This window comes from Anabrus simplex, chromosome 5 (genome assembly GCF_040414725.1).
Source record: "Anabrus simplex isolate iqAnaSimp1 chromosome 5, ASM4041472v1, whole genome shotgun sequence".
NCBI classification, from domain to species: Eukaryota; Metazoa; Arthropoda; class Insecta; order Orthoptera; family Tettigoniidae; genus Anabrus; species Anabrus simplex.
The window spans coordinates 12,519,389-12,533,868 of NC_090269.1; positions in this window are offsets into that span (position 1 = coordinate 12,519,389).

Below are 14,480 nucleotides of genomic sequence, written 5' to 3' on the forward strand. Positions count from 1 at the left end.
ACCCCGCAGCAGTAAGATTACCACGGACGACGACAAGATCCGTACGGCCATCAATACTGATGCCACCCCACACAATCACAGAACCTTGTCCAAATCGGTCGCCTTCCTGGACAACATTTAACATGTACTGCTCACCACGGCGTCTCCATACACATTGACGTCCATCACGCTGTGTCAGGGGAAATCTGGACTCGTCTGTGAACAACACAGGTCTCCATTGGCGAAGTTGCCAGTTGACGTGGGTACGGGCAAACAGAATGCGCGATGTTGCTGCGTTAAATTCGAACAGGACATCTAGGTCGTAAGGACACTTCTCTTAACCTGTTCCTTACTGTCTGGTCAGACACCGTGACTAGAGTGACCCTCCTGAGGTCTTGTTGCAGTTCTCTGGCAGTTGCTGAACAACACTGCATTGCACAGCTGGTCAGATATGTCATCCTGTGGGGTTGTCATGCATCCACGACCTTGTCCAACCCTCCTTGTGAACTGGCCTGTCTCACTGTAGCGATTCCACAAGTGTTGAATAACTGATGGAGAGACATTGAGATCCACAGCAACATGACGAAAAGTCCATCCTTCCTAGATCAAAGTGACGGCCCTTGCGACTTGAATCTCGTTAAGATGTCTTATGGGATGTGCTCAGATGACCACAGTAGTCTGTGTACTTCACAACGACACATGGATGCAGCGCTATTCACTTTGTTTTGAGGGGTCACCTGACAGTTTAATGCAGGCATCGTCAGTCGACAGCGAAATGCCTTCGGAGCCAGTTTGCTCCCTGCTCTCGAGGAAAGAGAGCAGCTTAGTGAGCAAGTAGGGGAAGTGCATGACGTAGTACGTACTGTAGGCCAGTGACGCAAAGGTATAGCACATCTTTCAGGACAGGTTAGATTGCGACACGATACGCGTGAACTCATGAGAGGTGACACTAGTGTGTTTCCATCTTTATCCTCTCACCACACGATGTTCAACTCTAGTCGGTTAATGTTCCATTTACTATGGAAGAGATTTCAGCACAGCGTAGGCCATTGACGCCAAGAAGTTTCAAACGTTCTTGGAAAGAGGAGTATTTAATAGTTCAAGAAAATAACACAGCAAAATGTATAATATGTCATAAAATATGGGATCACATTTTAAAAAAGCATTAGAAGAATATAAAGAGGTTTTAATGTCGCTATGAGAGTAGGTTTCACGATATTCAGGCGTTCTGCAGGTGTTTGCTACGCCCTTCTCAGTGGATGTGCAAACTGTTAGACCAGAACTGCAGCTAGAACTGATTGACTTACAGTGTGATACTCAAATGAAAGATGGGTTTGCAAACACAAACAGTTTGACTGAATTTTACATTCATTTTCCACGGGAGAGATTTAATCGAGTGTACACATTTAATGATCATATTGCAAGTATATTCGGATCAACTTATTTATGTGAGCATATGTTTCAATTAATGAAGATTTGTAAATCTAGACACAGAAGTAGGCTCATTGATGAAAACTTGAGATGTGTTTTGCTACTTGCCAGTACACAAACGATAGTACCAAACATTGACACACTACTATCTAAAGGAGCTCAAAGGTCCCGTGAAGGAGGAGTACACCACTGATATGTTTCAGTTCGTGTGTTTAATTTGTTGTCATAGTCATAAATGCCATACAAATATTGAAATGTATGTTAATGAGACCGCAAAGAATATGTACAAATCACATAAATTGTATTTTATTTCGGTAAATTTATGTGTCCCAAAGCTTCAGTTAATCATGAAAATGTAGTTATTCAGGAAATATTGCACACTGCTGTATATTTCCTTTGTCAATGAATAATTTTCTTGTCTGTTATACTCCGTAATCTGTGTCCTGTTCATCCCATATGATTCATACTGCAAATTATTATTATTATAAAAACTGTTGTTCATATCGTAACATTTCCAAGCGGCAAGTACAGTATGTGCAGATGTTGATTCCCATAGGGAACCTAAAATATTTGTCCTGAATGAGTAAAGTTATAATACTAATATAATGGTCCGTTATTGGACATTATAAATTTTCCAGCTAACTCATTCTTGGTTGCCTGCATTTCGCCCTCGTGTGCTAAGTTAGGCCCGTCAGTTGGGACTTAGCACACCACCCAAGACGCAAGGCTAGTGCATACTGTGGAGGCCACTGCATAGGCTATTTGAAGCCACCAGCAGTGCCAATGCACTATGATGGCCAGGCAGGCATCTAATTTTGTAAATGAGACTTAGCTCTCATAGTGCATTGGCACTGCTGGTGGCTTCAAATAGCCTATGCAGTGGCCTCCACAGTATGCACTAGCCTTGCGTCTTGGGTGGTGTGCTAAGTCCCAACTGACGAACCTAACTTAGCACACGAGGGCGAAACGCAGGCAACCAAGAATGAGTTAGCTGGAAAATTTATAATGTCCAATAACGGACCATTATATTGGTATTATTAATATTAAGTACAGTATGGTCACGGTATGCAACCCGCCTGTCCGCTGCTGTCTTGTCACATGACCAACAGCCGGCCCGAGCAGAGCAAGTAACACCGGCTCCCTAGAGCAACTACGTGATGACGTCTGGTTTAATGCATGGCTATGCCTACAGATGTAGTATAACTTTGGTTTGACATACCCTAAGTAGCTAAGGTCTCAAGGTATACTGTACGACCATTGGAACCCCATCTACCAAATTAACATTCACATACCAGACATTACAAAACATGTTCCCCTAATTTTTTTTTTTTAACTTTGTATTTAATACATCTATTAGGTTCTTTAATTTCCTAGTGAAAGTTTCTGTGAATTCACTGTCTCAACTCCCTCAGAGTTTCTGTCTAAGAAACTTGATACCGTACCATTTGCAATAGAATTACTAAATAACTGAAAAGCAAGTCTTGCATTCATGCGCTGAAATGAAGTGGGGTATATATGTGCAGACATTAGTTTGTGGCAAACTTTCAAACCTGCAAATTTATGGCAGTTATCAATAAGAAAAAGATGTCAATAGAATTTGAAGTCCATTTAATTATATGTATAGTGTCTGAAAAGGCCCAAAGTCTCTTACTTGAATCAAAAGGGTTAGAAATAGAACATATGACCTTCCCTTCTTTCCATTTATTCCCAAGTATTTCTGGATTTTTTAATTTGATTGACTTCCGTCTGAGACGAAACCAATAATTCTGGCGACAATTCAGTCCAATTGTAAGACCACGTAGATTAAAATTTGTGATGAAATATCACCAAGTGTGGAATTTCGGTTTGCAATAACAGCAACCAGTTGAACCCAGTTATGGAATGGGGACGCAAACCTGAACACCAGTGCGTGATTTGAGAGTTTATTTTTTCCGTGTTCCATGGTGTGTTCTCCTAAATTTATGAATCCATTAACTTGGTATTAAACTAAACCTCCTCTCTAAGGTTTACCTCGTCAAATCTCAGAATTTCCATGCAACTGTTTTCATTCTATTCATAGTGGAAATAGTTACCAATAGCACTAATGGCATGGGAGTTCACCCCTTAAGTGTACTTTAAACCTTTAACTAATTTTTGCAAATGTGCTTCTGAAGGAAGGGAAAACATGTCTGTCATGCCTTGGACAGTGCCTGTAGCCCTTAGGTGATTTAATTTTAAAGAAGATACTATCTAAAAGGAATTCATTGTCATATATCTGGTCCCTTTTGAGCATGGTGCCAATAATCACAGTTTGCTTCGTGCTTAATGTCAGCTCACTTAACTAATTTGACTGTATTGACTTTGGAATCTCTTACTTGTTTTTATGGCAACAAAATCTTAGCATTAGCTTACTACCTCACTTTGTCCATCTCTTATTTACCAGTTCCAAACAATTCCCTCTGAGCAAATTCCTGTAAAATTCCTCAAAGATTCAGAAAAAATGATCAGATGCACATTGAAAGAAATCTTACAAGTTCCAGCTGATAAGCCAGACACCATGCTATACAGTCCAAGGAAATTTGATGATGATGATAATGATTATGATGCTTGTTGTTTAAAGGGGCCGAACATCTAGGTCATCGGCCCCAAGAAAATTTAAGGGACTAGGGCTATTCCGTTCATGTTGGAAGGTTGTTCTTCAATGCATTAATGCACTTGGAATATTCTTTAATTCCAGATATCCTTACATACTAAATACAAGGGAACCAAAAGAAGAAAGCCTCAGCTGTCTGAAAAGGCTTCGTCTAACACCAGATGACAGTGTATTGAATAAAAAGGATGGTTTTCTAGAACCCCAGAAAATAAGAACTACTGTACATTGAGAGAAGTTGAATTTGGTAAGTGGTGCGATCTCCCAATCAGTGGTTTAATCACCTTCAAGGATTATCTTCTAGCGAATGGCGTGATGCCTTGAAAATGACAGGCAATGTAGCAGCTGTACAAGCTATTCCAGGCAGGACCATGGACATTAACTGTTGTTGACACTGCCACGAGGTAGAGACTCTTGCTCATGTTCTCGGTTACTGCTCGCATGGAGAAGCTCTATGAAATACTAGGCACCATAAAATATGATCTGCCATTGCTCAAGTGTTGAGGAACTCAGGATTTACAGTCTTTGAGGAGGTTCGCAGTCTCTCTGTTACAGGCAGCACCCATCGAATTGACATGATAGCCTTCAAAGACCACCGAAAGGGCTTCATAATAGATCCGACGATCAGATTCAAGACATCTGAAACACAACCAAATGGGCTGCTCGAGGAAAAGGAAATGACATATGAACCAACCATCCCATTCTATAAACAAGAATACTGGCTGGATAATATCAAAGTAATAAGATTAATGGTTGGTGCTAGAGGAACTATTCCTCTCTTTTTTGTAGAGTTCTGCAAACCATTTAACCTCAATCAGGCATTAATAAAAGAAATTGCCATAACTGCCGTGAAATATTCCATCTAAATCCTGAAGAACCATATCTCCCAAACTTTTTAATACAACAGTATACAGAATGTCAAATGTGCTAACCTACATGCAATTATTTTTAATATTCATATTTTCTCTGTGTATACTTTGTCCTCAGGGCCAATCTCCAGTTGGGGAAAGTCTAAATAAATAGTCATTAAATTATGTTCCTCAGGTTTTAATTTTTTAATAAGTAAACTTAATTGTTTTTTTAGTTGTGTCTGAACCTACTTCATTTCTTTTCACACTCTCAGAACAAGCATTAAAATTTAATTCACGGCAAGATCTGTGCAATTTGTTTCTTCAACTTTTCTCTGTCTTTGGAGGCTGTCTTTTGTTTTTAGTTTTTTTAATTGTTTTGTGAAATATTGTCAGTGGCGATATGTGAGGGATAGTGCTAGTTTTCAGTTTCTATCTCTAGGAATTTTTACCTGTTCGCCTTGTACTACAAATGAGTCTAATTTATCTTGAATTAATTAGAAAAATGTTAATTGCACACATAACACTTATCAGAAACATTTTTGTATTTTTCTAGAAATTACCTTTTCCCATTTTGAAAATTCTACTTAATTTTTAGGTGGCTTAAAAAGTGATTACTGGTGGTGAGCAGCGCTCTCGCTCGAGAATCTCGAGACTGACGTCACAGATCTCGAGACAGTTCTCCTGTGCTGCGATCTGTGAGACGTCACAGTAACTATAAGTGTAAGCTTGATAGTATACCATCAATGGTTATTGCTGAAATTACATGTTATAATTCTTATATTTTGGTCCGTATTGAATTGTACAATAAAGTCAAAGAAATATTAATTGTTTATTTATTCCACCTATTCAATACATAAAAAGTGATTTTAATTAAGAATTAAAATCTGTGAATAAAATTATAGGGACATGTTTTGCCCTTTATTTAAGGGCATTTTCAGCCTTAATCTCAATCTGAAAGATAATAAATCAGGACCCTGATTGTTCTTAAAATAAATTACAAATGAATATGAGGATGATGCAGGAAATATGTCTCAAAAGGTGAGCGAGATGGTTGACAGCAGTTAAGATATTCTCAAAAATAAAGTCTTAATAAAGTCCCACAAACAAATAGTCGCAATTTATACACCTTCTTGAATGTCCTTGTCTAAAAATGTGGTAACAAGTTGCATATTGGTAGTTCTATAAGAACGCAAATTGCTACGTTGAATCTTGTAAAGCGGCGTCCTGTGTTGGTTGAGGGTGTTAGAGAAAAGTTTGGAGCTTAAACAGTTCAAACGTCAGAATAATGATGAAGAATGTTGCTGATTACTCCAAGTGGAGTTTAAATACATTTTAAAGCTAGTAATGAGACGTTTCTGCCACTCACTCAAATTATGCTGTAGGGGCGAGGGAAATGCTTGGTTGTGAGTGGTTACAACTAAAAGATTTTATGAGAAAACAGTAAATTTTATTAAAAGATTGAGAGCGTAAGAACTCAATTTAGAGCTTAAACAATTTGATCTTTAGAGATATGGCGAAGAAGAGTATTTCTGAATACTTCAAGTGGGGTTTAAAATAACATACAAAGTGGTTAGATTGTTGTAAAACTCGTGTGAAGAGATAAATCTGCAGTCTTCTTAAAGCACGAGTGAAGAAGAGTGCTCAATGGTAAGCAGCTGTGTTAAATATTAGCTGGAAGGAGCGACTGTAGCTTCTTGTATAGAGTCGAAAGGGAAATTTGGTTTAAAGTCTGTAACAATAGGAGATTTACGTATTAAGGAATGAATTTGAAGGAAAGGAGAGTTCAAAGAAAAACCGATGTGTGTAAATTCACTTACCTCTTTATTAATGTTAAATTGGTTAACTCAAAATTGAGTTGGAGGGAAAACGAAGAAAATATATATATTTTTTTTATCATTCCAAGTGGGGTTTAAATTTTTTTTTAAATCTCGTGAAATGGGATAATTCTGTAATCTTCTTAAAGTACTTATAAAAGAAGAAGATTGTTCGATGGCATGTAGTTGTGTTTATAAGTAGCCACAACAATATAGTTCTATGGGAACACAGTCAATTCTACTAAAAAGCGTTCTGCAAAGGATTGAGGGCGTAAGAAATCAAACTAGAGCTTAAACGGCTTGAACCTTAGAACAATGATGGAGGAAAGATCTTCTGATTACTCCAAATGGGGTTTAAAATAAAATTTAAAGTTGCTAGTTTGTTGCCGATCTCGTGTGAAGAGATAAGTCTAGTCCTTTCAAAGCATGTATGAGTGAGGAAGAGTGCTCAATGGTAAGTAGCTGTGTTAATATTTTCTGAGAGGTGTGATTGTGGCTTTTTATATAGAGAGTTGAAAAAGGAAAGGTGGTTTGAAGTCTGCAATATGATGAGAATTATGTATTAAGTGTGTAAAAGAAAAAAATTAGCTTATGACTGTTATAGTGTTAATCAGTAGTTTGATACTTGTGCTTCTGGTGTTATAACGGTGTCCTATCCTCGCCGCAAGATGGGGGCTTCATTCATTCCAATACCACCAGCGGTGCCAAGACCGGCCGAATGCCACGCGGTTGGGTTTCAGATTGATAGCTTGTGCCATGATTTGAATATTGATATCGGTGGTTGTCTTGATGAAAAAACTCTTAGTGAGGTACCTCCGTGGTCGGTTCCGCGACCAGATATACATCTAGATCTGCTCCGTGGACCCAAGGTGACTTATCTTCACGGATGGTTCTAAAATCGGAGATAATGTTGGTTGCTCTTTCATCATTGATGATATGAGCACGAAGATCTCGCTCCCTAAAGTATGTAGCATGTATACTGCAGAGCTTTACGCCATGTTAGAGGCTCTGCAGTTTGCACTGCGTGACGAAAGAAGCCACTTTCTTATGTGTACCGATTCGTTAAGCTCTCTGCAGTCTATTGAAACCTGTTTCTCGCAACACCCACTGGTACAGCAGATACATGACCTTCTAGCCAGGTTAGGGATGCTGGCACCAGAATCACTTTCGCGTGGCTTCCAAGCCACGTTGGGATTGCGGGAAACGAACTTGCGGATGAAGCTGCAAAGGAAGCTGTACTTTTACCTCCAAGACCAGTCAATGTACCTGCTAAGGATATTTGTTCTCAGCTAAGTCGAACCATCTTGGCGTCCTGGGAATCGGAGTTGCTAGATATCCGAACTCCCAACAAGCTGAGAGCAATTAAGAAGACAACTACCGTGTGGTGGTCCTCTTTCCGACCTTCATGGAGAGAGGCCATAGTACTATGCAAGCTGAGGATAGGTCATTTACGATCCACGCACTCTTATCTCCTAAAGAGGGAAGACCCCCCCCCAGTGTGTTCTTGTGGTGCCGACTTCACCGTGGCCCACATCCTCACAGAGTGCGCCGATCTCTCTGGCCTAAGACGGAGCCTCGGCCTGTAGTTAACACTCGAATGTATACTAGCCGATGACGCGACTACTGCTGATCTCATCATCCGCTTTATGTGCGACAGTGGACTTGTCAAGGGTATATAAATTACAAGTGTACTGTTACTCAGGGAACGTACGTTCCCTTTTGATATGTTAGTAATCCTTTCGGCCTAATTCTATAATTGTTTTTTTTGTTTTATTTTGTACTGCGTTTCCGAATTCCTTTGTTGAATAAATAATTTTGTTTTATATTTTAAATTTCTTTTCCACTTATTTGTTCCGAGAGAATGATTACCTCGTTGTACTTCCTCTTAAAACAAAAATCACCACCACCATCATTCATTCCATCCCTGGCCCGGTCACTGACTGGAAAACAGGTTGTAGGTTTTCATTTTCGTCTTAACTGAATAACCCTGCATAATTTGTGAATTACAGTAGATAGGATGTACACCTACCTGGATACCTCGCAGTTGTTATTGTCAGGGTAGCATTTTGTGATGCAGATCAGGCTGGAGGTGTTCCCTGTGACGATTCCCTTTCAGTGGTATTATGCGTTTTTAAGTTGTAGATCATCCCAGAAGTATTTCTGCTGTTGTTTTTACTTCTTTTGAATAAAGAACACAGCAGGCTGTGTTATATGGCATTTCTTCGAAATAATCCCATGTCCACGACTTACATTGCATCGTCATGTACCGAAGTACCTAATTATGAAATGAATACTTCATAACATTGTAAGGAATTATTTTCCTTTGTTACCACAATGTCAGTAAACACAAGCACTGGTCAAATGGATATTGAATGTGGGGTGGTAAATTATGAGTGATAACGATGTACACCTACAGTAGCCATCAGTTTCTGTACTTAGCCTACTCATTCATGTACTTACCGTTGCATACAATGCCAGAATGCATAGGTGTCCTTTATAATTATGTTATACTGTGTCAAAATAGACCTTGGTAGGGATGAAAGCGTTAGTCGTTTGTTGACACGTATTTATGGAATGGAGAAGGTCCATGTTTGGCTATTCGCATACTCTGTAGAAACACCATTCAGCTCAGTTTACCTCAAGAAATCTCGAGATCACGTCTCAGACTGCCCATCACTAGTGTTTACTTTTTAGAAGTAAATTGTAACCGGTCTTACAGCCTGAAATGAAGCAAGTAGGCATATTTTTCTCCTGTATGTTTGCAAGTTTTATAAGCTCAGTACTATGTTTACGCTAACTACATGAATACCACCAGGCCCCACACCGCTGGCTGTGCAGTAGCGTATGGCTACGCGTATTGCCATATTGCGGGCACTCCCCAAATCTCCGAGGAGATCGTCGTATTGAATTTGTGCACTGACTAAGATTACACACGCATGAAAACGTAAACCAATGTCGGGATAACACGTTAAGAACAGCTGTTCATTAGATACATAGAAAATAAAATTTTAAAAATATGCCACAATAAGAATTAGAAAATCCATACAGAAATTCTCGTCAGTTCGCAAACCAAAATTACTGTCTGAATTGGTAAAAAATGGACCGTGAAGTGTCCTTAAGTGTCAAATAATGTCTCATTCTAAGCCTCAGGGAAACTTTGCCCTTCCCAGGCCGTAATTAATAAATAATAAATGGCAGCCTACGTTAACTACCGTGCACACACGCAATAAATATATGAGAATCAAGACTGTAGTAACATTCAAAAGTTACATTTTCATAGAATCTGAACACATTGTTATTGAACAATCTCCACAAATCCTTTGGATAGCCTATAGGTAACTTCTTCGTGTGCCATGTCCTCGCAGAACGTTGGCGATCAGTAGCATGATCTGTTGTTTGTTCATAGCTGTTCTGAACAGAGTAAGCTTTGTCACCCCAAACCACTGGCTCAGGTTGCCGAGCCATGATGTCCTACTTCTCCCCGGACCACGTTTTCCATTAATTTTCCATTGGAATATTACTTGCAGAAGGTGGTATTTACTGTTCCGCATCATATGACCAAAGTATTCTAGCTTCCTTCCTTTGATGGTAGTAAGAATTTCTGGTTCTTTGTTCATACGGTGCAAAACGTCTATACATTTTAGCTGTCCAAGGTATCCATCCTTCGGTACGTCCACATTTCAAATGCTTGCAACTTCTTGCACATGGTCTCAGTTAGTGTCCATGCCTCAACGCCGTATAACAGAATGCTGAAAACGTAGCACCAGAGTAGTCGTGTCCGTAGTGTAATGGAAAGGTCACGGCTTGTCAAAAGTTTTCTAAGTCTCTGAATAGAAGTTCTGGCCTGCTCAATTCTGCATCGGATCTCATAAGGTCCCAGTCATCATTGATGTGACATCCCAGGTATTTAAATGTTGCCACTCTTGCGATCTGGTTCTTTGCTGCTGTGAGATTACCTCGAATGCCATCTTCTTTCCTACTTATAACCATCCACGTGGTCTTCCTTACATTAAGCCTCAAGCCCATTGCGCTGCTGGCTTCAGTGGCAGCATTAAATAGTTCCTGTAGATCCTGCAGATTGGTTGCAAGTAGCACAGTGTCATCGGTGTACCTGATGTTATTTATGATGAAACCATTAACCACAACCCCTTGAGTCTTTCCATAAAGAGCATCTCAAAAAATCTTTTCTGAGTAGATGTTGAAAAGCATGGGGGAAAGAGTACTGCCTTGGCGAACTCCTTTCATAATTGAGACTTCTTTCGAGACACGACCATCAACTCTTATGCCAGCACTCTTGTTCCAGTAGAGATTACCAATAATACGGACGTCCCGCCCATCAAGTCCTAATTCTCAAAGAATGTTCATAAATTCATCATGCGAACTGTATCGAAGGCTTTTTCGTAATCGATGAAAGAAGCAAATACATCGACATTGACATCTCCGCACAGTTGCACTAATACCTGCAGACTGAATAATGCCTCTCTAGTACCAAAACCATGTCTGAAGCCAAACTGTGAGGTTCCGATATTCTCCTCACATTTATGATAAATTCTCGCATGCAAGACCTTTAGGAATACTTTCAGAATGTGGCTTATCAAACTAATTGTTCTATATTCATTGCAGAATTTTGCATTGGCTTTCTTAGGCAATATTACGAAAGTCGATTTGAGCCAGTCTCTAGGAATAGTCCCACTGCGGTGAATACTGTTCAATAGGTCAACTAATAATGAAAGGGATTTTTCTTTCTCAAGCAGTTTCAGTATCTCAGCATACAACTCATCAGGGCCTTGAGCCTTCCCATTCTTCGCTGTTCTTATGGCATACTCTACTTCTGCACATGTGATATCCATACCATCGTCTGCCCAAGCACCATGATCCACATTTCTGCGATCCAAGAAGAGATTTTGTACATATTCCATCCATTCCTTCAATTTCTCTTCTGTGCTTGCTAAGATGTCGTCATTCTTATTAAGGAGGACTCCACTACCCTTCTTGTTATATGCACCGGCTACTTGTTTCACTTTCTTGTACACGTTGAAAAATCATGTTTTGAATTCAGTTCATTAATTCTATTTCGATGCATTTAAAAAACAATAGCAAACTGAATAAGAAGATTGCATAATACACTGCTAACAAAAATATATATTAATAAATTCATGTTTAAAATTAAGAGGTCACTCCTTGAAATAGTTGTTTACATTTCTTTAATATTGCTGATCGCTGCACAAGACTTCACCATCTTGTAGGCCTACTTTACCACTAAACGCGTAAGGCTTAACTTACTCTCCTTTAATATTGCCGATCAATTTAACTGTTGTATAAGCTGTCCCTTATTCGCTGAAAGTATCTGGCAATATGTTATTACTCCACGGCATATAATACTACTAAAGATCCACTAACCAACACGGTTCAATACGAAAACACTCGAGGAACTGTAAAAATTACTACGTGCTAACCATGCATTGGAAGCTGAAGGGCCCATAACATGGCGATGTGCAAAGGTATTCAATATTCCAGTTTCGGGGTATCTGTGGAACAGCAGAGGTGAAAGAAGGTGCGGGCTGGAATGGGTCTAACTACGAGTCCGAAAGATGAATTAAAAATTTAAATAAAGGTTATATTTTCAATAGACAACAAGATTTAACAAATTTTCACTAGGTGAAATAACAATGAAGAAAATCAGGTACAATTATAACTTTACAAATGAAAGCACAAGTTAAGGGGTCCTTACAAATCCTGGGCTACAAGCCCCACTTTCACAATCCTTCAGCTCTCAGCTCACAACCACAAAATACCAAAGGGCAGAAAACCCCTAATTCCATGGAGCACTTGCTCCCACCTAGTAATGTCAAGCCTCCTAGAGGCACCTTTCAAAATACCAGAAAGAACTGACCCGCTCTCAATCTTTCAAGCCTATTAAAGGCAATACCAGACTTTACAATTAACTGCCATCAAGGCAGAACTTACAAATATAAACAGGGGTATCTCGTACCCAATCTACTGGGCCTTCGCAGGAAGGAAAACAAAACAGCTTAAGTTAATGTACCAAAATACAAAGCTGAATGGAGGCGAGTACTTGCACTCCTACACGAAAGCTTGTTAAAAACGTAAGTGGAGCTAGGCCGATTCAACAAGGGCTATTCCCACACTAGGGAGGTGACTCGTATAATTTTAATACATTAGGAAAGAGAAGAAAATCGGTTATGAAAACGTAGTCACCTCAGATCAAAATGCAGGGGAGCTCGAGAGGGTAAGGCACTCCCTATCCCCGATTTACAGTTAAAGTAACATGAAAATTTTACATCGAAATGGTATAGGTTACATCAAAACGGTTTCGGACCTTCCCCGAGGATTAAACTGCTGAGCTGGCAAGAAATTAAGGATGTTAAACGGCCATTACCTTTTTGAAGGGCTGCTGACTGATGAGAGGCGCTTCCCGCCTCCTGCTATTCTTCCATACACTAAGCTAGATGTTGTACGAGTGGCCGAGAGACCAGAAAATCAGCAGCTTTTATACCCTCGCGGAAGATTCGAGACCTTTCATGAATAATTAAGACACACCCACATGCGTTTATTGGTCGGCTAAAAGTTACAAGTCAAAAATGAAGAAGAAACCTGTGATTGGAGGAAAATTAATTACAGAAATTACTGATTGGGTAAATTCAAAAGAGACGGAAAGAAAGGATTAATATTGCCAACCCACCAACGAAAGAACGAAATTTAGTAAAGACAACAACTTATGAATACAAAATATCTTCAAGAAAAGTTCCTTCACTTCGCACCAGGGTGCATGATCCTAGTTTTTGGTAGACACATCTGTTTTTTTTTTTTTTTTTTTTTGCTATTTGCTTTACGTCGCAGAGACATCTGTGAGAGAATGTCCACACTTCTTGATAATTAGTAAACAAAAACGATTCAAAATTAACACAGTGACATCTTCTGATAAATGGTTGAATTAATTCAGTTTTAAAGTTCAGAGTTTCAGCTATAGAGGAGTACTTTAAGGCGGAAAATTCAAATGTGCGGCGTATAGGTGTACCCACCGGTACAATTCCGCAAAGCATCAGTGCGCCCTGCAAGTCTAGATAGGTAATATTAAAATCTTTGAATACCACCACCAAATAACATGCTCTTCGCTGTCACTTAACAATAATGCACAATGCTTACGTTCTTACCTTCGCAGAACAACACTTCCGAAAATAAATATATTACAAGTACAGTTACCAACCCTCAAATAGCACATAGTAAAAATGGTTAATAAGGGCTCTCTGCTCAATATCCTTGAGAAAATTGTTTCATCCACCTGGATCAGTACTTTAATCCCAATTTCAACCTTAATGAGATATTAGAAAAACCAAACCTTATATTTGATCTACTAATTCCTATTTTCAATAAAAAGAAATTAAGCACTTTAAACCCCCTGTTTTTATTTTTATCCAAATTCCCTCCAGCAGTCACCCATCGTTCCACATCCCTCAGCTACACTATACCTCCCTTCTCTTCCTCCTCCCATCTACAACTCAGTTCTATTCTATTTCTTTGCTTCTGCTCTTTCAACTTTTTCAATGATCCATATTGGAAACAAATGAACATCTCAACACTTTCCCATCAACATTATTCTGTTCACACTTGTTTTTCATGAATTGAATTCAAGAAGATTCTTCAAGTGGTAGTATTTTAAGTGTTTCACCTGGTCTTTTGTGAAGTCCATTCTTCAAATTGGAAGAAAATGTTGAGAACTTACACAAGACGTGTGATCGTGATGAGTGTTTAACA